The sequence below is a fragment of the Manis javanica genome, chromosome 8 (genome assembly GCF_040802235.1).
Source record: "Manis javanica isolate MJ-LG chromosome 8, MJ_LKY, whole genome shotgun sequence".
NCBI classification, from domain to species: domain Eukaryota; kingdom Metazoa; phylum Chordata; class Mammalia; order Pholidota; family Manidae; genus Manis; species Manis javanica.
In genome coordinates this window covers 3336408-3360677 of record NC_133163.1, presented here as the reverse complement: position 1 = coordinate 3360677, position 24270 = coordinate 3336408, and the positions used below count along the sequence as shown (strand labels likewise).

Sequence of the window (24270 nt, the reverse complement as noted above, 5' to 3'; positions counted from 1 at the left end):
TATAGAGAGATAGAGGTGTCAATATAAATACAGAGAGGTGGACAGATACAGCATTTTCACAGGGAATTCCTGGGCCGTAGCCGGGGTGCTGGAGATGTTCAAAGGAAGACTTCACAGACTTGCCCCGGACTCCTCTTCTGGGAATGGATTTGTGTATTTCTCCACGACTCTTAACCTCCCTATTCAGAGCTTTTAAAATCCTCTTTCATAGGAGGCTTACACCCACATGATACATTTCTGCCCGTGGATTGGAAGTGGACACCCTGGGCAGTTCTTGGGCAAGTGGTCGCTTATGGCCACTGCTGAGGGAAGGGGCTCAGCTCTGCGCCTGGGCCATTGCGCTGCCCCGTCTGCCCGCCTGGCTCTTCCTCAGCCCCGTCTCGCTCTCAGCCCGCACCATAGTGAGTGAGACTGTCTCCAGAAGCGGTGGGCAAGTAGTGTGTGTGCCAGGCCGGGGAGCGTGAGCCGCCAGTGACTGCAAAGAGGAGAAGCCTTTCTCAATCTGCCCTTTTCCTGGACTTATCATCATCTCACCGGTGTCACAGGGGACTGGGCCCTGGGCCCGGAGCGCGCTTCCTCCAGAGCTAAGGTAGTTCTGACCATGTGATTAAGTTTTCTGCAATGGGAAATGAGTGACAACCAGGCGTAGGCATGAAGTCCTCCTCTGTACCCCGCCATGTCCTTCCCTTTTCCAGCTAACTGGGATGTTGATACCCTGGGGTCTATTTGAAAGGTGAGTGTTAATGATAAAAAGTTTCTATCAGCAGGGAGACTTGCCCTATTCCTTCACATACACTGATTGTTACATGAGAAATAGATTCCCTCGTGTATTAGTTACTAAGGCCTCTTCTACTCCAATGATTCTACTCCGTTAGTGATATAACGAGTTTTGAGAAGCAAATAATTGGACCTGGTACATATTAAGCAAGCTATTATCTTAGAAACTACTCAGTGTCTTCACGTGGCTTATGTATGCTGTATATGTGTGTAGGTGTAAATCAGTGTGAATGTGTTTTTCGTGTCTTATAGTTTACACTAAAAAATATCTCTGAACGTGCTCTGTTTGTATTGAAGCTGAGTTGAAGACAGACTCACTTTCCAAGCCTCTCTCCAAGGCCCCACTGGAGTGTGGTGACGTCCCGAACACTGGTGGAAAGGTCACGTTCTCTTCATGAGCCCCCACTGGGACCCTCGGTTTTGGTCGTGACCCGTCCCCTCCCACTACTGAGCACCTGCTCTTCCTCATAGGACTTGTTTACTTTTTCAAATCTTACAGTCACCACAACTATTTCAGTTTCCCGTTTTTCCCGAAAGAGCCACTTTCTCAATCCAACCATCGTGGTTAAATGGTATTGTGTGTACATGTGTGTGTGCGTGTGTGTGTGTGTGTGTGTGTGTGTGTCGTGCTGGGTTTTTTCTTACATTTCATAAAGGAGCCTCACAGTTACATCTCTATAGTCTGAGACAGTGAGAGAAAGGTCTCAATGTCTGAGACAATCTAAGAAATCAATTCATTTTCTGTATGACTTTACACTCGCATCCCTGCACCTCCAATTTTAGGTAGTCAGATATTTTTCATAATTTTTCATTTACCTCTTTGAGCCACACTTTCTTCATCAACTGGAAAAAGTATTATTGGAAAACTTGTAATATTGTAAAAAAGGAAATAAAGGGAAATACATTCTATAGGAAATATTATACCAATCAGTCACTCCATCTGAGGTACAGGAACCCAGAGCGGCACCATGTGGGGGGCACAGGTCCTGAGCCACAGAGACAAGGACCCGGTCTCGGGAGCCTCCTCTCGGCCCTCGGGTGATCTGGTCCCTGAGAAGGAGCGGCGCACCCACACCTCCTCCTCCCTCCCGCCTTCCTGCCCTTTCTCTCCCGTAAGTAGGAATCCTCGCTCCTTTTTTCTTTAGAAGACGGTTTCTAGCTCCCCAGTGCTCAGAGAATATCACTGACACAAACCTCCTGACATCCTGGCCACTTTGGGGGCACGCGTGGGTTCAAGGTGTTTTGTTTTTTGTTTGCGCTTCATGGCTCAGCCCCTCAGAGAGTGACTGGAATCAGATGCCTTCCTCCCTGGAACTCTGCTGCCACAGGTTCAAGTCAAAGCCGAGAATCAAGTATATCAAAGAGCAGCAAGCGACTGGAGAGTCTCTCTCCTCACTGGCTCACTCACTCACTCACTGGCCTGGCCGGGGCTTAAGTACACCAGTAGGGCCATTATGATGTAAGTGAGACAGGGTTCCATAGCATTCTGACCCGTGCATCAGGGCGGACCACTGACGGGTGGGGTCCCTTTTACCCAACAAACTCTACCATCAACTTGAATTTTTATCTTGCACTTCATATTAAAACTTGAGAACCAATGATATGGATTAAACAAAAGACAATTACTGTATGTATGTATCTAGGGTAACCACATTGCTAAATCTCCCCAAGGGTGAGGATAAGGCATCAGCTGAGAGAACCAGGCCTAGACCCATGCCTGCCCCATAGAACATGGTCACTGTCATATCTTAGCAGTACCATATAACTTATGTACACATGTAAGTTATATGGGAAGTGCATGTGTGTAGTGGGTTTGCGAACACCTTGTGATTCCATACAGCTCCGACATTTATTGAATTTTCCCCTCTTTGGGGAACAGGCTCGTGTTTTAACCACGCATTGTCTCTTTTGAAACTCTCTTCCCCGTCGCTTCCCCAAAGCCTTCAGGGTAAGAGGAAGCCCCTGGCTTTACATCCAGGGCCCTCATCGTGAATCCTGTGCTTGTCAAGCATGAAGGCTTCATTTGCCGGCTTCTGTTCTAGGCTCCCGTCTTCTGGAAACCAATGGGCTCTGCACAGGGTTTGAACTCTAGTTAGCTCCATTCTGCTCCCAACCTCCCACTGACTGGCTGCTCCCCGAGGGGCAATATGTATTTCCTTCAAACTTAGCAGTCGCTCTGGAGCCAGGCCGTGATCCAGCCAGCTTCAGCCTTCTTTACCTCCGGCAGGTCCTCCCTCGCGGTGCTCCCCCCACATGGGCTCGGCCTCTTGTGGCCACTAAATGGTAGGCACATTTCCCAAGATATTCTCAGCCTTGTTAGCTATTGGAGAAACCCAAACCAAATATTAGGTACTATTTTACACATAGCAAGTTGATAAAAATTAGATCAACCTATACATATAAGGATATGGGTTAAAAAAAAGAACCTTCATGATATAAAATGAAGTATTGACCTATGTAGCTGTGTTGGGGAACAATTAGCCAACATTTTATGAAATTAAATAAGGATATAACCTGTGAGCCTACAATCTCATTCCCTAATGGGATCTTTACAAGGGTGATATTCGTAGCATTATTTATACTAGCAGGGAAGGTGGCATTTTAGTTTCTAACTCAAGAAGAATGGATAAGCAACATGTGGTTGGTATATACAACCGAATACATTTCCAAGAATAGAAGCCAAGCCCGTTACACTGTATGCCTGCAGGGCAGGGCATCAGGAAGGAGCTGGAGATCAGAAACAAAAAATATATAAATCAATGAAATAACCCTAAGCTAGCAACTAAGGAGAATTATTAAATTACTAGTCAATAAACATTAAAGAGGGAAAAAGAAAATCTTTCCCAAAAGTAAAAGGGTTCAGATCAGGTCTAGAACTAAGAGAAAGGATTATTCTAAAGCTACCCTATAGTATTAGCTTCCCAGGGTAAGTTACTTTACCTCTTAAAGTCTCACTTCTGTCATCTATAATCCAGGAAAAATAGTTCTTCTCTCATACCCTAGTGGGGTCCTGCATGGATGCCAGTGGAAAGACACCAAAGCTTGAATTTCCTGTTAAATTCCTGAAAAAGTCACTTAACTCTGCCATAGAGACAGCTCAAAAAATGAATAAAAATGCCATGGAAAAGAAACAGTAACAAAACCCAAATGCGATGCTTCATGCCAAAAGACAGTAAAATACTGGCAGTAAACATCTGAGGGCGGAGATGGGAATGGGAATTTTTACTACCTTTTCTTCCCATTCCTGTACAAGGCCACCATTGCCCCTCTAGCATTTTTGGTCATCCAAAGACCTTATCCTGTATAAAATTCGATGATGTCCCTTTCTCCAAGTAGACGCGGCCCCTCCAGGACACCTCCTTCGGTACAGGAGCCCAGGCCACTCTTCAGAGCTTACTATTTACTTCTTGCATCTTTGTTCTTAGTTTCACAGAATCCCCTCAAAATAATGTTTTTCAAAGTAAATAAGGTTAAATCCTTTTCTTTCCTGCCTCTTTCAATGTGGTTTTATTACTTATTTGTAATACAGTAAGTCTGGTTCTTTTATGCATAGTATTCCATTTTGGGTTCTCCTCACACTTAATTGAGGTTTTTTGTAACTTTATGTACAGTAGAATCCACCATGCTTTTAGAGTTCCGTGAGTTCTGACAAATGCATGTTCATGTAACCATCACGTTATGACACAGCCGATTCTATCACCCCCCAAATTCCCTTACAATGGTTTTTTTTTTGTAGTCAAGCCATCCCTGCTTCCTAGAATTTGTCACTTTTGAAAATGTTTAAGTAATACTTGAATACCTCTCTTATTAATAGTTTTTAATCTTTTAATTTTTTGAAACCTGGTTATGTTTTTACTTGTCATTCTTAATTTTAAACATAGCCATTGGTGCTTTCCAAAGGTTATCCAGTGTGTCAGCTGTGTTACTGGTTTTCAGTTGTAGGATTCATTTTTAAATTGTCCTGTCATTAACTCTATATTTGTTCATTTGTTTGTATTTCTTTTATTTGGTTTCAAGTACCATTATTTTTTTCATCATCTTACGTTGAATTTCAAAGAATTTACTTTTATCCCTATGTCATCACTGAAAAAATTAGGGGTACGAATTTTTTAAAAATGTGATTTGTCTGGATTACAGATTTTTTATGTGTTTTAATTCTAATTATGCCCTAATTATTCCTTATATATAGATAATCTATGATTATTGTTTTCTTTTTACTCAGACATTATTTCAGAGAGATGTTTGTTTTTAATATAGATTTCGTTATCATTTTATTTTGTTTCATTATCTTATCCTTAGTGATGTTAACATTATATGTTTTTGCATGTGTGTGTGTGTCATAATATATGGGCAAATGCTATAAACAGTTCTTTTGTACTTGAAACTAAGATATATTTTCTGTCCCTGAACTATTGAAATATATATTCTATTCCCAAGATACAGTCTATCTACCTACCTAAAATCTCCATAAAGTATTGACATTACTATTCAATTTTAATTTTTGGAATTGTTTTACCACACCTCATTGCCGTATGGTTTCTATTTCTCTTGTATTTTCATTAATTTCTCCTGTATTACACAGTTGATTGTTGTGATTTATTATGCAAATGTTCATAAAATCCATATTTAAGTGCATTCATCAGTATGAAGTCATTTAACAGTCTTATTTAAATTTCAAAAAACAAAATATTTTATTAACATAAAATAGTTCCTGTAGAATAGAAAATTGGAATGTGGCTACAAACATAGCTAAGAAAATTGGATTATAAGTAAGACATTTCTGGCAAAAATAAAAGACAGTATTAATAAAAACAATGGTAAGAATACATGTAAAACAGGGAGCCACAGACTCTGCTTTTTAACTAGTAGAAGCAGGAAATACAGGTAATTATTCCATGGTATTTACAAAAGCATTTCACAGCATTACTGGCTAACTGAAAAGGGAAAATTGAGCCAATTACTATTCTGATTGTTGTAGGATATTCCAGTGGGCATATTCCACATAGAGAGAACATAGGCCTAAGGAGAGAGTAATAACAAAATAAACATAGGGATTTCTAGGCCATTTCAAAATAATTACTCTCTTAGTAATTTATGTCCATATAGCTATTATTTTCAACTCAGAAATTCCAGCAGAACCACTGTCCAGTGGAGCCATGGTGGGAATTTTCACTGAAATATTTGGAATTCGTTTCTTTTGGACCTGAGTATTCAGGCCTGTTAACTGTGTGGCTGTGATGCATCAGGTTTCTCCACATTGTGACTCAGTAAACTTCCCTCTTCAGAATTCTCTGATGTGTATTGCTTTTTCAAGTCCTTCTCTGAAATTTTTGTATATTAACAGATGGCAGTTTTTAGGATTAATTTTTAACATTAACCCTAAACTAGGGCATTCAGGAGCTGTACCGTATGTTAGAATGTTCACATTACAATGAATGTGGTATTGGAAGCATATCTAACTTTTTAAAACTGGAATATCCATGTTTAACAATAGGTGTTCCTGATTATGACAAGCTGAACCAGTTATAAAAAATGCAAATTTGCACACAGTCTCAATTATGGCTCCTCAAACACCAGAGTACAATATAGCATTAACTCTTTGTTCTTATTTCTTCTGTCAGACACAGCAGTGTTTTTTTGACCACTAACTGAAAACTGAATTGGTCGAGAATTACCGAACTATTTGTATTGTATTAAAAGGATTTCACTTTGTCATTAGGATAAATTTGTCACTAACTTTAAATGATAATAATTTTTATATTTCATCAACATATACTCAATTCTAAATATGGTAACTGCCATGTACTAAAAAATAAGTAAATATTTGTTGAGTAAATGATAAGTGATTTTTTAAAATTGAATGATTTTAGTTATATTCTTCATACTTGTTTTCTCCAAACATCAGATCACTGAATGATAATGGAAGATATTATACAAAATTAAGATGATATTAATAAGTATTCAAGTTAAGCAACCTAGTAAAATTTATAAAATGCTATAAAAATTTAGATGTATTTTTATAAAAATTAATGCCTTTAAATTTAAGTTAAACATCAGATTTGGTGTTCTTCTGTACTGTGCTAAAAACAATGTGATGGATATAATTAGAGTATAGCTGTCTTGACACACTTGGTCATTTTATTGTTGAGAATTGAAATGATTAACCTATAAGAAATGAGTAAATATGCCTCCTATTTTACCAGTTATATTTCCCAGGACAGATGCATCAGTGTGACCTTCAGCATGAACTCTTATGTTGTCTTGCCAATGGATTTCAGCCCCGAACAAGTTCACTATAGATTCAGTGAGACCTAGGAATGACAGTGGAACATTCTTGGGGTAAAAGGATTTATTACCCAACTTTGTTGTCCCTGCAGTAGGTCGAGCACTAGGATCCTGTCTGCATCCAGCCGTCCGCAGGTCTGTGATCCTCCTTGTCACTGCCTCCAGAGCACTGGGCGGAGCTGCCTACACAGTGACTCGGTCAGTAGTAGCCTAGGCGCGTGGGAGCATTAGTCCAGCAGCAGGCCAGTTACATCACCGAGCAGCTTAGGTTCAGGTGAGGATCCTGGCCATAGGATACATTTTCCCCACCTATGTTTTTCTCCGTTGTCACATTTACTACTTTGGTTAATAATAGGTTGATTTTACTTGCATTTCTCCAGTGTTATTTCCTGTTTAGTTATTTGAACTGATGGTACATGAGAAGTTAAAATGTAATTATAATTACCAAAATTACATGTTCCTCATTTATTCAATATTCTGTCATTTTTTTTTTTTTGCCAACTTTGAGTGGTTAAATAGCATGTGTAATAATTTTTCATCCTGTGAAAAGGCAGTAAGTGTTCCAAGAGGGGAAAACTGCAAATAAAATCTGTGCCATGTTTACACTCATAAGAGAGATGATTAGCTGGAAATCATGAGATGGTATTCAGGGAATACCACTTTTTCATGCCTGTGACATGGTTTTACCAGGTAAAGGCCAGAAAACTGGTAAAGTACAAATTGAAATGTGAGTAGTAAAAGAAGATCCACAGAAATAGTACAGCCGCAGGTGGGTTTTCATATCGTTTAGTGGTGCCATTACCTGAAAACAATTTTTGGTATATAAAATATTTTCAGCAAAGGCAATAATGAGCCAATAAGATAACATTTCCAAATTTTTTACTCAATTTATTTGTGTAAATTGAGTTTATTACTCAATTTACACAAAAAATTATTACTCAATTTATTTACTCAAATTATTTTACTCAATGTGATTTTACTCAATTTATTTGATTTGTGCTCTACACATAGATAAAATTGTGTATTTGTAAAACCGGTAGCCATTTAAACACTATTAAAGTGCCTTGCCAATGGGTTTCAGCCTCAGACAAGTTCACTATGGATTCAATGTGACCAAAGAAATTACTGTAAAACATTCTTGGGGTGAAAGAGTTCATTTCCACGGTGGCAGGTCAGTCACTAGAACCCCGTTCACTCAGAGCGAGTCTGCGTGCAGCAAGCCGGTCTCTGTCTCGGGGCCCTGCTACCCACACAGCCGTCCCCTGGGCCTCTGTCCTTGGCGCCGCCACCACTCCAGCCTCTGCTCGCTCTCTTGCAGCCTTGCAGTCGTGCCACTGTGTCGCCCAGACCACTTAGCGGAGCTCTTTAGCAACGTATTGCCCACACGTATGTAGTGAGCTAGCCAGCCAGGGCCAGGTGGGAATCCTGGCCACAGGAACATTCATTTTATCCACATAAAGAAAAAGCTACAGCATCAAAAAAAGTTCCACTTTTACAGGAGAAACAAGACTTGGGTCATTAGACTTTAATCATTTTTAATGTCTTGGGACATTGAAACAAGTACCACTTGGAGAAAATGATTCAGCTAGCTGTGAACGCTATTTAGGAGTGGCTAAATAGTTACACGTGTGTGCGTGTGTGTGTGTGTGTGTGTGTGTGTGTGTGGCTACTTCGTTATTGACTATCTCCAGCACTAGTCCTACATACAGCCAATTCTCCCAGGATTTTTTATTCTTTTCATTACAGAATGGTATTAGAAACCCCAATAGGGGCACTAGGTGTGCTTGTTGCTAGTGGGAGTCATTTATTTTAAGCCCTTTCAGCTCAGCTGATTAAACAAAGACATGTATTTAACCCATGTATATACATATATCATAACTATTTCTATATGTACAACCATCTGCATTTACACTGAGGTACACATTGAATCTTACTGAATGTCCCGACTCTGGTCCGTCACCGTGTGGGTGTTCCGGCCTCCTGTGCTGCCTGCTTGTGGGCTCCTCCTCCAGTAGTGAGAACTTGGATCCCACCGTCCGCCACCTAGGTTCTTAGTTGCTCCATCTGAGTGCGTAAGTATAATAGTATCAGAATCGCTCGCCCACACCTCTGTGGCAGGCAGCCTTTTGAAGCACGTGCTCTTGTGCAGCTCCTTTGGCCTTTGGCCTTACACGCCCACTCATCGTCAGAGTTACGCAGGTCGCCACCTTTCCCGTACTCCCTTCAGCGAGATTCTCTTGTCACAGTCTGCATGCCTTCTTGAGATTCCACCAACATCCTAAGTGATTTTTTAAAATTGCATAAACTGTGGTTCATCCTTTGTGCTGTAAAGTTCCACGGGTTTTGACAAATGCATGATGTCATGTGTTCATTACAAAATGCAAATAGTTTCACTGCTCCCCAAACTTCCCCTGTGCCTTACCTACTCATCCCTCTCTCCCTGAACCCATGGCAACCACTCATCTTTCTACCCTCCCTGTGGCTTTATCTTACCCACACATCATCTAATTTGAATCATAAAGTAGGAAGCCTTTCCAGTTTGGTTTCTTTCACTTAGAATGCATTTTAGTTTCTCCTGTGTCTTTTTGTGGCTCGACTGCTCATTTCTTTCTTCCCCTACGGCCTCTGCTGGCGGGAGAGAAGTCGGGACAGCGGCACTGCAGCCTTTGGGGCATCTCCGAGGGGGTCCTGGCAGACCCTATGGGACTGTGCTGGCAGGGGAGGGGTCAGACCAACTGTACTCCAGGGCTGCAGCCTTGGGGGCCTCTCGTAGGTGGTCCTGTGGGACCCAATGTTCTGTGCTGGCGGGGAGGGTTGGGCCAGTGGCACTCCAGGGCTGCAGCCTTGGGGACCTATCTGAGGGAGTCCTGGCGGACCCTATGGTATGTGCTGGTGGGAGAGGGTTCGGCCCAGCAGCTCAACAGAGCTGCAGCCTTGGGGCCTGTCAGTGGGGTACTGGCAGACCGCTATTGGTCTGTGCTGGCGGGGGAGGGGCCGAGACCGCAGCACTCCAGGGGTGCAGACTTGGGGGCCTCTCGTAGGTGGCCCTGTGGAACCCAATGTTCTGTGCTGGCGGCAGAGGGGTTGGGCCAGCGGCACTCCAGGGCTGCAGCCTTGGGGGCCTATGCAAGGGTTTCTGGCAGCCCGTATTGGTCTGTGCTGGCGGGGGAGGGGTCGCTACAGCGGCACTCCTGGTCTCCAGCCTTGGGGGCCTGGTGCTGGTGGGGGAGGGTTCGGCCCAGGGACACTCCAGGGCTGCAGCCTTAGGGGGCTATCGGTGGAGGTCCTGACCGACTCCTGTGGGTCTGTTGTGGTGGGGAAGGGGACGTGCCAGTGGCAATCCAGGTCTGCATCCTTGGGGGCCTATCGGAGGAGGTCCTGGCATATCCTATGGTCTCTGCTGGCGGGGGGAGGGGTCGTGCCAGCACCACTCCGGGGGTCCTGGCTTCGGGCCTATCGGAGGGTTCCTGGCGGACCCCTTTGGTCAGTTCTCGTGGGAAAGGGGTTGGCCCAGTGGCACAACAGGGCTGCAGCCTTGGGAGACTATTGGAGAGGATCCTGGTGGACCCCTATGGGTCTGGGCTGGTGGGGGAGTGGGGGGGGGCAGCGGCACTGTAGGGGTGCAACCTTGCGGCTTATCGTAGGGGTCCTGGCAAACCCGATGTTCTGTGCTGGTGGGGGAGGGGTCGCGCCAGCAGCACTCCAGGGCTGCAGCCTTGTGGGTCTATCGGAGGGCCCAGCTCTTTGCCTGGGCATTGAAGGCCCCTGTGTGGTCTGGGCCCTCCCACCCCCCTCTGCCCAGCCTCGGCCCTGGCTCCTCCCCTCCCCAGGCCTTGGGTGCCCTGTCATTTCTCCCAGCTCTCCTCGATGCCTCTGAGTATGATGGGGGCCAAGTGAATGGGGGTCCTGGGTTGTCATTTGGCCTTTGAGAGCCACCCTGCTCACTTGTCCCCATTCTGTTCTTCAAGAGCTAGAGTTGAGACCTCATGACAACTCCACGGCTACCAAGGGAGTGTAGCGAGAGGGCAAGGGCCCGAGGCGCCAGGCTGCGCAGCTGGCCATGGGCAGGTCTCTCCCTGCTTCCCTCTTCAGCCTGCCCACCCCAGGGGGATCCAGAAGGCCCCTCTAAAGGTCAAGTCTGACCTCATTTCTCCACTGCCTGGAAGCTTCCTGTAGCCGTGGACTTAGCCAGAAAGATCCGGTGGGGAAAGGCATTCCTGGCTGGGCACAGCTGGAGCAAGTCTGGTGGTACAAGAGAGAGGCTGCAGAGGTCAGTGGGGAGGGCCCAGGCCTCACAGGGGCCTTCAGTGCCCAGGCAAAGAGCTTGGGTTTGTCCTAAGGACCTGGAAATTGAGGCATAGGGGGTTTGGAAGTCAGCTAGTTAGTGAATTATTTCAGGCATACAAGAATGAATGCCTAGGAGCCCGTAATCATTTAGGAAATAGCAGGTGGATAGACCTGAAGGCCTGTGTGACTGTCCTGCCCCACAACCCCGGCCTGGGTATCTCCCTCAGTGGCGGCTGACATTGTAACACTTTCCGCCACAGCACCAGACAGCCCTCGTGCTCAGCAGCTTCTCTTCTCTCAGGATCACTTTTTTTTTTTTTTTTTTTAGAGTTACAAACTTCAATTTATTAAATAATTTAGTCACAGGGATGGAAGTACAGCACAGGCAGTAGAGCCAAAATATTGCAATATATTTATGGTGACATAATAACTACACTTATCATGGTGAGGCTTTGGTACCATAAACAATTGATGGATCATTTTGTTGTTCATCTGAAACCAACCAGGGTCACTTTCTGACTCACCCTCTGCCATAGGTCTCTGGGTCCAGCACCCTGTCTGCTAAGGAGTCTGCTGCTGGGGAATGTTATCCCCTGTGCGTGGCATGTGCGGGGGTTGCAGCGTTCAGATTCTGCCGCCTTCCCTGCCATGCCTCCCTGGGGCTGGGACAGGATCTGAGCCTTGTCGGGTGGGAGGGCCAGGGCAGGACATGCTGCTCCAAAGCAGCTTCCTGTGCCATGTTGCTGCCCTCCAAGGTTGCTTCAGGGCATGAGGTGACAGCTCCCTCAGGGTGGGAGGAGGGGCTTGGGGGTGAGGGAGGGAGTGGGTGGAGGGTGGTGAGGATGGCTCCGTTCCCAGGCCCTGATGCGCCACAGGCAGGGAGTGCTCCCCAGCACAGCCTTGTGTGGGGCTTGACTTGGGCCGCATACATCCCAGTCTCCTGGGAGAGCTTGTCGTAGCAGGGGGCACCTGTGTGCCCAGACACAGAGGTGTGGCCAGCAAGGCCCTGGAGATGGAGGGTGGGTGAGGGGCTGCAGGTCAGCGTGAGAACTCTGAGCACAGGCGTGACAAAGGCCGGCTTGGGTTTTCTCAGGCTCCCTCTGGTCACTGAGAACAAACCTCAAGGAGAGAGGGTGTGGGGGAGCCAAACGGCAGCACGGCGGTCACTGGGGAGAAAGAGTGGAGCTCTGTGTGGATTTTGACCCACTGGGGTGGGTGTGAGAGGGAGAGAACAGTCTAACGTGTCTCCCAGGTCAAGCTGAACACCTGGGAGGATGGGGGGAGCAGGAAAACGCCTGCTGGCCACGTAGGGGTGTCCACTGCAACCGGAGGGCCAGGGAGAAGCCCTGGCTGGGGATAGACATGATCGACATGAGAAAGCATGACACCGGGAGACAGAGAAGAGAAGGTGTGTGGACGGAACTGGGGTTCCTGGCACATAGTAGGAGGGAGCGAGGAGGTGGGGAGAGGCCTTTGGAAATCAAAGGCACAGGGTTCCTGGAAGCCAAGGCATCCCAAGGAGTAGGGGATGGTCGTCTGGGATTTGGTGTCCTGTGGCTCATGGAGTGGCAGGAGAAGCTATGTGAAGAGCCTGGTGCGGGGCCTGGAGAAAGCCGTACAGGGAGCACAGGATAGGTGGGGGCGAGAGTGGAAGTGGGGTTGAAGAATGAAAGAATGAAAATAACACATGTGCATGTGAGTGTGTGGTTTGTGCATGTACATGATGCACAGACGTGCCTGTGCACATCTTGTATACCATGTATGGACTTGTGTGTGTGTGTGTGTGTGTGTGTGTGTGTGTGTGTGCTCATGTGCAGCACACTGATGGACCACAACGCTGACGATGCAGGAGAGACCCAGTGGAGCCGTGGCTCTGAGGAGGCCGGCAGGGATGGAGCCCTCAGCCAAGGGCATGGACAGTTCTTCCTGGGGAACAGCGCACTGGGCACGGATGCAGGTGAGGACACAAGGTAAGGTGCGTCTGAAGTCTGAGGCTTCCATTTTCAAGATCATCCACTGAGAGTGAGACCAGTGGAGGGCAGGCTGCAAGGTTTTCATTGTCTGAGCAACAGAGATCGTCCCTGATGGGGGCCCGGCTGCTCCCAACGAGGCCCACAGCGGCTGTCGTCCCAGCAGGGGTGCTCGGCGGCCTGGCCTGAGAGCAGTTCAGTGGGCGCTGCCGCCGAGGAGGCGGGGCGGGAGCCCCCCAGAGGAGTGGGCAGGGCTCCGGTCAGCCCAGCCAGGTTCTCCTCAGCTCTGGTACCCAGGCCGAGTGACTCTGCCTGCTGAAGCTCCGGCCTCTGTGAAATGAGTCAGGTGTATTTTCAGATCTCACAAGGAAGGTGTCCCAGGGGGGCAGGGCCAGCGTGGGAAGAGACCAGGACCAGGAGTGAGGATGGAGACACCCCTCCATCTGTCTGCATGTCACCAGGGCCCTGCGTTCCACCAGGCTGGGCCTGACCCAAGGCCACCCGGCCTCCGAGGAGCTGCAGCACGAGCGCTGCCCCCACTCCCCCAGGGCTAGCCTCACCCCACCTGCTCTGGGCCCAGCTCCACTCCAGACTCGTTCTTTCATCCAACTGGTCCTTCGAGGCTCCACTTAAAATGCCAGGGCAGACCAAAGCCAGGCTAAAACTAGGTGAAGACAGTGGCATCCTGGGACCCAGAGCCCCACATACACAGCCATGGAATGACGTCCAGAACACAAAGAGAGCCCTGCAACCCAGGGACATTGACGCGGGAGGGAAATGGACAAGGGCTGTCAACAGGCAACTCACACGTGGCCAGTATTCAGCTCTGTACAAAATCAGCAGGTGCACAACCTCTGGGACTGCCTGTCGGCGAGCGGAGAGGAGCCTGGCAGCCTGTGCTGGTGCGGGTGGGAGTCAGGCCCTCGCACCCTTGCGCACGGCAGCACCGTGGAAGGCCGCACCAGTGGGGAAAATGCCCACACTCTTAGGTCCAGAAGTATTTTTGGTAGATATCTTATCCCAGATAAGTATTTGTCCACATGCCATGTTCCATGTTTGATGCTCCCTATTGTGGTTTTTATTCACTTGCTTAATTCTTTAAAGTTGTATAAAGAAGTCAACCTTAATTGTATATTTTATTTCTATTTCATAGTTCAGCCTTACAAAGAGAACACAGGTGACTACCAAGTGCCAAAGAGACAAAGTCACTACTGCATTTTAAATATTGAGAAGCTGGAAACCACGTAGGTGGCCATCCAAAGGGCAACAGGTGGAATGGAATGACCGCCATGCATCCTTTCCAGTTGTGAATGGCTCCCACTCCTCTGCTGGGCTCACGGAGAGGACTCCAAGCCTGGAGGCGAGGGACCATTCCCTCACATGCCCTCCCAGGGGGAGAGCTTTGAAGTCTGCGTCCTTGTAGGACCCTGTGTCCAGCCTTGCAGGATCTCAGGCTTTCTCAGGTAATGAGTTGGTGAATTCTCTGTTTGGCATAAGCCAGGAAGTCCTGACTCATAGGAGTACTTACTTACCTGGAACAGAGCCTGTCATCCCCATGTAATTGTAACAACATCCCCTTCACTCTCAACAGGTCCTGCTTGAGATGGTAAATCACATGGCTGCCCTAAGTAACGCACATGCAGGTATCACGCAGCATTTGTCAGGTGGCAGGAAGAGTGACATCTGCCACAGAGAGCCATCCTGAGGGGTAGCTGAGGCCTCCTGGGACACAGCTGTGCGTGGCACAGGGCTTGCCTCAGTAACTGAGCTGCTAGGATACATTTTTAAACATTTCAACATAAAAATGTTTTTAAAAAGCTTATATATTGTTTTAGAAATACTGGAAGCCACACACTTGTCTGTTGGCAGCATCCACCCTTGAGAGAGTCAGCAAGGAGGAGGAAGGATGCTTTTGGTTTTTATTCTCTGTATCTTTCTGTGGTTTGAATCTTTCACAACGGAACACATTCAAATATTTGTATAATTAAGGTTGGCTTTGAAAAAGGTTGGTTCCATTAGCAAACTGCCATCTCCTGGCCAATATCTCATTGACTTGCCCAGTGAAATAGGTTGGATTGTCGGCCCACTTTATAAGTAGGGAAACAGACTCAGAGAAAAGACTGGGCTTTGCTGACAGATGGAACCTATAAGCTTCACCCCATCCCAAGAAGGAAAGGTTTTGGTTTCATGAGCTCCTAGCCCCTGGGGTTTTCAGATTCCTTTGTATTAGCTGATGAAAGCTATGGTTCCCACCCCCCAACCAGAAGTGTCTCCCACTCACAGGGTGGGGGTCCTCAGATGCAAGTTTGGATGGTGGGTTGGGGCCCCTCCATCCCTGACCAGGGGAGTCAGGTAGTCATCCAGCACTTCTAAGCAGCTTCATTATTTCTTTAACCAACAGGCCCTTGGGCCTGTTGTGAGGACCAGTGGTGAGCTGACCAGTGGTGAGCTGGCAGGAGAGGCTTCCTGGAGAATGAGGCCACCTGGGATGAGGAGTCTGCTGCATCCCTTTCACCCTCAGTCCAGTCCTATGGGTTCTGTGTCCAAACACCCTGACTCCACTCACTGCTCCATCCACCTGCCAGGGCCAGGCTGCCCCAGACTCCAGTGGCTCCAGGCGCAGCCCCAGCCCTCTGCAGCCTGAAGGATCCGTCAAAGCCAAGTCAGCCCACCTTACTCTGCTCAGCCATGCTGCTCATCTCAGACTAGAACCCCTGCTCTGCCTCAAGGCTAGACCCCTTCACATTCCACTGGGAATCTTGGCCTTAGGGCATCAGGGCCCTTGCACATGCTTGTTCCCTCTGCCCAGACCACTGGTCTCAGAAGTCTGGATGGCTCATTTCAGGTGTTCCTGGCTAAAGGAGCTCCCCCAGCCTCTCTGTGCCCCTACATTGTGTCCTGCGTTCCTGGGGGTTTCTCCTCTGTCAGCACCCAGGGTGGGGCCTCCTGTTCCTGTGGGAGGAGAGTAGGCAGGTCAAGTGCTGATGACTAAGCAGAGAAGGAGTCAGTCAGGCCGGATGGGTGGGGTCAGGGTGTGATAGGGTGGGGAGTAGGCAGAGGTGGGGGCCTGGCAGGCTGGTGACCCCATGGGAAGTGTGGGTGGGTCCTGAGGCCTGTGGCCCTGGCGGCCCGGGAGCAGGAAGCTGCTTGATTCATGCGGGCCGCACCAGGGTCTGGTCACCAGGAAGCTCTGAGCACAAAGGGGAGCCGCAGGGAGCCCAGCCCAAGACTCGGCTCACAGCAGTGCAGGACACAGACCTGGCTCCGCCAAAAGGGGCATGGCCGGCTCGGGCCTCTGGAGCCGGGCATCTGGAGGGAAAGGTGGCAGGCGCAGGAAGCTGGTGAGGAAAGCGGCTCTCGCACTCGCCCTTGCTCTGACCCAGTGCCTCGGCCTGGATTGCTTCCTGGCTGTGTGACCGTGAGCAGTCACTGCCCCCGGAAGTGTCTGGCCGAGCAGGCCTTGAGCCCCGCTGCCGCCGAGGACGTAGCGGGGACTACGGATCGGGCCAGGGGCAGCCTCAAGCTGCGCCTGTACCTCCCACCTTATTTTTCACTGTCCCCTCCGGTAAATAGTTGGGATTAGCGGTGAAGGGGAAACCGAGGCCTTGGGGAGTGGGGCGCTGGGCCTGGCCCAGGTCACACAGCTCGGAGGCGTCCTCATAACCGCGACCTGTGTGTGCCAGTCGTGTGCAGGAACACTCCCCCTTCCAAAACCCTGAGGCATCGGGGCCTGGATCCCGCGTCCACACAAGCACTTTCTCTGGCAAAGTGAGGCTCTGGGAGGCGCGGCCACTTAGCAAAGGGCAGGTATAGGGAAGGACGGGACATTGACTTGGTTTATGCGACCCGTCGGGACCAGGGCCTGGCGACGGTGGTTCCCTTATCGGACCTAACCGCGCAGACCTGGGGAGGTGAAGGCGAGAAACTGCCGGAGCCAGTGTGGGCCCGGCCTCAGTTTCCCCATTGGCTCGGGGGACCAGAGCCGCAGGCGGGCGCCGCGTTCCGCCGCAACACGCGCCACCACCCAGAGCGGGTGGACACTGCCCCCTGGCGGCCGCGCGCGCCACGGCAGCCAGCAGCCCGTCAAGCGGCCAGCGCTTCGCGGTCCGGAAGCCCCACGTCGCCAGGGCACTTGCCCGGGCGACGCGGTCCGCGGGCTTGGGTCTCCACCCCGGTCACCACTCGCTACGTAGCCTCCGCTGGCCCCCTGCCACTCTGGGTCTCAGTCTGCGTCGTGAAATAGCCACATTCCCCCTACCCACGGCTGCGGCCGCCCAGCTTCTGCGGGATGCCGGGATCCTGCCAAGCGCCCGCATGCCCGGCCCCCGCCCTCGTGGGGCGGGGCTCGGGCTTCCCGCTACCCCGGTCAGCCAATCAAAGCTCCCGGGTGTAGCGGATTGCCCGTCGGGGAGGGGCGGGAGGTACCAGGGTGGGCTGCGCCTGTATTCCGGTTCCGCTCGCCTCCCCCTCCCGCGGAGCGAGTCCAGAGGGTCGTCCGACAGCCGCAGGGCGCCAGGTAGGGAGGGCAGGTCTCCGAGCCGAAGAGTCCGAGAGGTGCTTCAGTTTCCTTATCTTCGAAGAGGGGACGGTCGCCGCCTCCCGGACCCGAACAGGTGATAGTCTCGAGGGCATCTCCCCGCCTCTCCCCTGCCCAAGCCCTCTGCACAGCCCCACCTCTGCCCTGGGACTAGGCCTGCGCACCTGCTGTCCCCTCCGCCTGGAATGCCATCCGCACAGCCGAGCCTGCTCGTGCAAGCGGCCTGTGTCTTCCCAGGGGCTCCCCTGACCCCTGCTACCGGCCCTGCCCCAGCACGCCTTTCCCACCCCCCGCCACGCAGACACACGCAGGGGGATGTTCATGAGGCTCTGTAATGTGGGATGCGCCCAGGGTTCAACATGCTCCAGCCCGTTTTACAGATGCACACACTGAAACCAGAGTGGTTTTAGAAGCTGGCCACTAGGCGCATAGCTGGGAGGCAGCTGGTGTCACTGTGTCCCAAGCCTGTCCTCAGCTCCTACTGCTGGGATCCCCTAGAACACACTTGGCAGAGCCACTGAGAATCCAGTGCTGTCTGGGTGGGGAGATCAGAGATCTCCAGGGAGCCTTTCCTCACTCTGCCAGCCCTTGTCCAACGGGGAGCTAAGGCTCTGGAGGGGTAGGGAAGGCCCTGCCAGGTACTAAAGTCCTAAGCTTTCTTTGATGCCCTCTGTGGAGGGAGCACAGGACTGGGCTCCCAAGTCACTAAGGCCAGGGAGAGGATTCCAGGCCCCAAGGAGGGTAGTGTTCAGGAGGATTGCCCATCTCCAAGAGTGATGGACAGGAAAGAGGGTAGCCGGGGGGTGGACTGCAGTTACTATGCCAAAAAACCCTTAGAGACAGGTTAGACTCCCACGGGTGTATCAGCTCCCACTGCTTGAAACAGCAGCAGTGCTTTCTTTTTCTCACATCCTCCACATCAACTGGACAGTTCTTCTGCTTTGTGTGGTGTCAGCTGAGATCATTTCTACAACTTCAATTAGCTGGAGGCTCAACTGAAACATCCAAGTGGCTGCACCCCCACGGCTGCAGTTGGTATCTGTCAGCTGGGAGCTCGGGGCTGCCAGCATGATCTGTCATCCCAGATACTTTGGTTCCCCTCTACCTGGCCTCCCCACGTGGCTAACTTGGGCTTCCTCACAGCATGGCAGCTGGGTTCTGTGGCTGACAAACTCCAATATGCAAGATCTTATCAAACCTCTACTCCCATCGCACTTGCTGATATTTCATTGTCCAGAACAAGAGACATGGCCAAGTCCAGTGTCAGTGTGGAATGAGACTTTGGGTGTGACTACCAAGAAACATGGTTCACTGGAGGCAACCAGTGTTAGAGCTTACCATGGCAGGAAAGGAACAAAAACAGGAGACGAGAAATCTCCAGGGGCCAGAATAAGCACGGGTGGCTCCTGAAGGAGGAAGGGCTTGGAAAAGAAGGTCTGGGAGCTCTGTTCTTCCCACTCCCATCCTGGTGCCCTCGAAGGCTGGGGGATAACCAACCATTAAGTAAAGATATAAATTGGAAAAGTGTCTGATTGGATATAAGTGTTCTGTTAATGAAAAAAGGGTGGTGATGTGATGCTAATCACCAGGGAAATGCAAATTAAAACCACAGTGAGATATCACCTCACTCTAGTCAGGATGGCCAACGTAGAAAAGACTAGGAACAAATGTTGGTGAAGATGCGGAGAAAGGGGCACCCTCCTACACTGCTGGTGGGAATGTAAACTAGTTCAACCATTGTGGAAAGCAGTATGGAGGTTCCTCAAAAAACTAAAAATAGAAATACCATTTGACCCAAGAATTCCACACCTAGGAATTTACCTAAAGAAAACAAGATCCCAGATTCAAAAAGACAGATGCACCCCTATGTTTATTGCAGCACTATTTACAATAGCCAAGATACGGAAGCAACCTAAGTGTCCATCAGTAGATGAATGGATAAAGCAGATGTGGTACATATACACAATGGAATATTATTCAGCCATAAGAAGAAAATCCTACCATTTACAACAACATGGATGGCGCTATGCTCAGTGGAATAATTCAGGTGGAGAAAGACAAGTACCAAATGATTTCCCTCATTTGTGGAGTATAACAACAAAGAAAAACTGAAGGAACAAAACAGCAGCAGACTCACAGAAGGAACTAGCAGTTACCAAAGGGAAGGGCGTGGGAAGGGAGGCAGAAGGGAATTAAGAGGCATTATGATCAGCACACATAATGTAGGGGGGTCATGGGGAAGGCAGTATAGCACAGAGAAGACAAGTAGTGACTAGCATATTACTACACTGATGGACAGTGACTGCAATGGGGTCGGGGGGGACTTGATAATATGGGGGAATGTAGTAACCACAGTGTTGCTCATGTGAAACCTTCGTAAGACTGTACATCAATGATACTTTAGTTTTAAAAAAGGGTGATGTGAGGGAGGAACAACCTAAGACAGGCACAGTCGCAGGGGGGCCATCAGGTGAGAAATTGGGGATCAACAGAGGTGAGGCTTAGAACCTCACCCCCCGTTTTGAGAGAAATCTTCTGCATCCGTGGATGTTTTATTGCCCTTGTCTAGCTCGGATTAGCACATAGTCTACAGGCACACACCTGATCATCTACATTTGCTCTCTTACAACACTAAACTATGCTTTCTACCTTTATCTTGCATCTACCTACCACTTCAGCATTTTATTAAAAATAATAATAATAATAATAAAGGGAGAAATGTGGGATCTACATATAAATCAAGTATAAAAATCAAACGAATATTCATATTTGACCTGATTGTTTATAGTTCATAATGCGTGATCAAAACCGAAAGTTTCTGTGATGACTGCCCTTGTACTGTTCACCATGTAAGAACTTATTCACTATATAAGAATTTGTTCTCCATGTAAGAACTTGTTTGTTATGCTTCAGAAGATTGGAGACTGACGAAAATTAGGCTTGGGGTGGATTAAGGATTGTGTATTGAGCATTGACTCCCCTATACAGAATTTTATTGTTGTTGACAACCATTTGATCAATAAATATAAGAGATGCCCTCTCAAAAAAAAAAAGGGCCGCTGCTCTAGATGAAGTGATCAGAGAAGGCTTCTTGGAGGAGGTGACATTTAGGCTGAGCTCTAACCGACAGGGGTCAGACTTGAGGAATGCAGGAGGAAATGAATTCCAGGGAGAGGGCACAGAGAAAGCAAAGGCCCTGAGTTGGTAATGAACTTGGCACATTTGAGCATTACAGAGAAAACCAGGGTGGCAGGAGAGGAGTGAGCAAGGAGCAGGGTGGGCAAACCCAAGTCATGTTAGGCCTTGTAGATTGGACTTTGTCCAGGTGCAGTGCAGTGCCACCAGAGGAACAGTATGACTGAATCCCAGGTGCATCTACTAAGCACTTATTGTATGTCAGGCACTGCTGGAGGCCCCTGGAACTCATCGGTGAACAAAACAGAGAAACACCCCTGCCCTCATGTAATGTGATCTGATTTGCAAATTGAAAAAAAAAAAGAGAGAGAGAGAGAGACTACTTAAAGGGTTCAAAAGCAGGATGCCTGAGTGGAAGGAGAAAAAACCGAGGATGTGAACTGTCAGGCCCAGGAATTGGGAGGTGAGGGAAACAAAGGTAAATTCAAGAATGAGCTTGGAAGATAATCTTCATGACCTTCACTGAGGCAAAGAGATTCTAAGTATTTTTTTCTCAAAAAGAAAAAACTGATAAATCGGACTTTATAAAATTAAAAACAGTTGTACTTCAAAAGATAGGATGAGAAGATAAGCCACAGACTGAAATAAAATATTTGCATATCATATATGCAGAATATATCAAGAATTCTTAGAAGGTAATACATATAACCCAGTTTTTAAAAGGGACAAAGATTTGAGCAGATATCTCACCAAAGATGCACAGGTGGCCAATAAACACAGGAAAAGATGTTCAACATCATTAGTCATTAAGGAGTAGCTAATTAAAGCTACAATGAGCTATCACTACCCACCTATTAGTATGTCTAAAATTTGAAAGATCAACCTCACCAATTGTTGACAAGGATGTGGAGCGACTAGAACTCTCATGTGTTGCAGGTGGGAATGTAAGTTGGTGTGGCCACAGTGGAAACAATCTGGCAGTTTTTTACACTTCCTGCATGACCCAGCAATTCTACTCTTAAAATGTCCACTCAAGAGAAATGAAAAATGTTAAATTCACACAGATCTGTCCATGGGCATTCATAGCAACATTATTCATAAGAGCCAAAAAATGGAAACACATGTCTACATGTCCATTAACTGGTTAATGGATCAGTAAATCATGGTCTAACCATAAAATGGAAAATTATCCAGCAATAAAAAGGAGTGAACTACTGACACATGCCACAACATGGGTGGGCCTCAAAGCCATGACCATAAGAAACCAAGCACACCTACAGCCGACAGGAATTGTATTGTGCGCTCAGCTTTGTGTTAAGAGGGTCCGTCTACTGATACGTGCCCTTATCACAATAAAATAAACTTAAAAAGAGAGAAACCAAACGCAAAAGACTACGTATTGCATGATTGCATTTACACCAAGTGCACAGAGGCAAACATCTGGATGCTGGGAGCCGACCCATGGTTGCCTGGGGCTGGGAGTAGGAGCGGGGAAGGACCGCCAGGGGGAGCAAGGGACTCGGCGGGACGACGAAAATGAGCTGAAACTGGGTTGTGGTGAAGGTTATGGGACTATAAATTTACTAAAAAACACAACTTGTGTCCTTAAAACTGGGGGCCTTTCATAGCCTATAAACCATACGTCAGTAAGCTGTTACAGAGCAGGAAAGGAGCCGGCCCTGGGGAGCCTGAGCCTTCTGGGTTTCTGCCCCCTCTCCCCTGGGACTGCACAGCGTCGCGGTGCCGGGGATGCCACCCGTATCCCTTGGGCATAGAACCCCAGCCCGGATGAGGTGCGGGCATTGAGTTGTTTACAGGAAACCCTCCGCCATGAGGGAATGAGCCCGTGTTGAATGATTAAAGCTGCAAACCGCAAGAAGTTCGCCTCCCAAGTCAGAATTCTCCCAACCCGGGGAGACCAGCCCCCTTGCAATAACAAGCTGGGCCAGGGGAGGCCCTGGAGGCTGCGCAGGTGTAGCGCGCAATTAGTACAGGGTAATTAGGGGCGCTACTGCTGGGGTCGGCCCGGCCCCCAGATGCAAGGGGAGGGCGATCCACCGGGAGACGAGACGCAGCGTGCGCCCCGGGAGGGAGAGCACCGCTCCGGGTGGGATGGGGTAACTGATGCTGGAACCAAAGAGCAGGGTACCACAGACCCCTGTGCCAGGGACTCAGGACACCCCAGGACTAGAGGCAGGGTCAGAAAAGGCACAGGAGCTGAAGTCCTCGCTGTCGGGGTCCCTGAGTGAGGAAAGGGCGCTGGCAGGAGGGCACAGCCTACCTAGGAGAGCAGAGCACGTCTGGGAGCTCCTGGCCCTCAGCCCCGGGGCAGCAACCAACTCCCCCACGCACCAAGACCCAGGGCCTTGTTAGGAGGGGGCGCCGACAGGTGTCAGCCCCCCGCACGTCCCGCCCTCCGTATCCTCAAGCTTGGGGTCCAGAGGGCAGTCAGCTCAGACCCTGACCTTCCCCCGTCAGCCTGCCTGGGGTCCCGCAGGCCCTCTCCCAGCAGCCCATCGACCGGCAGGGGGCGCTGCTAGACCTGCAGAGGCCCAGCCCCACCCCCACGAGCCACAGGAGCCGGAATTAGCCGGCCACGCCGACCACGGGGAGAACCGCAGGCCCCAGGTGGTTCTGTGGAGCCCACCTGCCCGCCGCTGACTGGACTAGGCACGGACACCTGACCAAAGAGAGCCCATTCACAGGCTGACCAGGGACCTCTCAGGGGCGGCCTGGTGAGGGCAGAGCCAATCAGATGCCTCCCTGGGCCCGGGATCCCAAACAGACCCAGAGAGACGCCTGGGGCCTGGCAGCCGCGTCTGAATTGAAAGAAGAGGGGCGGGCAGAGGCTGCGGGCGGTGGAGAGGGCACGGCAGGGAGGCCTGGGCCCAGCCGCTGCCGGACCCAGCTTGGGCTTGCCCAGACCCACGTTGTACCCATGGCCCCTGCCCTTCGTGCCTTCCACCCGTACACCCACTCGAATTAGCCAGGGCGCTTCAGCGCCCCACCCCCTGCCCCAAGCATTAACGTTGGTGAAATGTGGTGAACTTGTTTTTCACTCCGATGTGTGTTTAGGTGAATTTACCACCATCACAATAATTTTCCTCACTTGGACACCCATGCTCATAGCAGCATTATCCACAGTAGCCAAATGGTGGGGAAAAAACAAGTGTCCATCAACAGATGAATGGTTAAATAAAATGTGGTATATTCATAGAATGGAATAATATTCAGCCTTGAAAAGGAAGAATTTTGTCACATATTACAACATGGATGGAC

The 24270-nt window shown here is 49.2% G+C and overlaps 1 long non-coding RNA gene across 2 annotated transcripts in view; it reads left to right on the top strand.

Annotated features, from left to right (window-relative positions):
* Positions 1-22938, top strand: part of LOC118967148 (uncharacterized) — a 58056-nt gene extending 35118 nt beyond the window's left edge. The window contains exons 4-7 of one of the 2 annotated variants that reach the window (XR_012133645.1): positions 13167-13319; positions 14473-14782; positions 14911-17932; positions 18788-22938. This is a non-coding gene — a long non-coding RNA (uncharacterized lncRNA). Of the gene's footprint in view, positions 1-13166; positions 13320-14472; positions 14783-14910; positions 17933-18787 lie in introns of those variants that run through there. The other variant, XR_012133647.1, reaches the window with a different exon arrangement.
* Positions 22939-24270: the final 1332 nt, after the last annotated feature.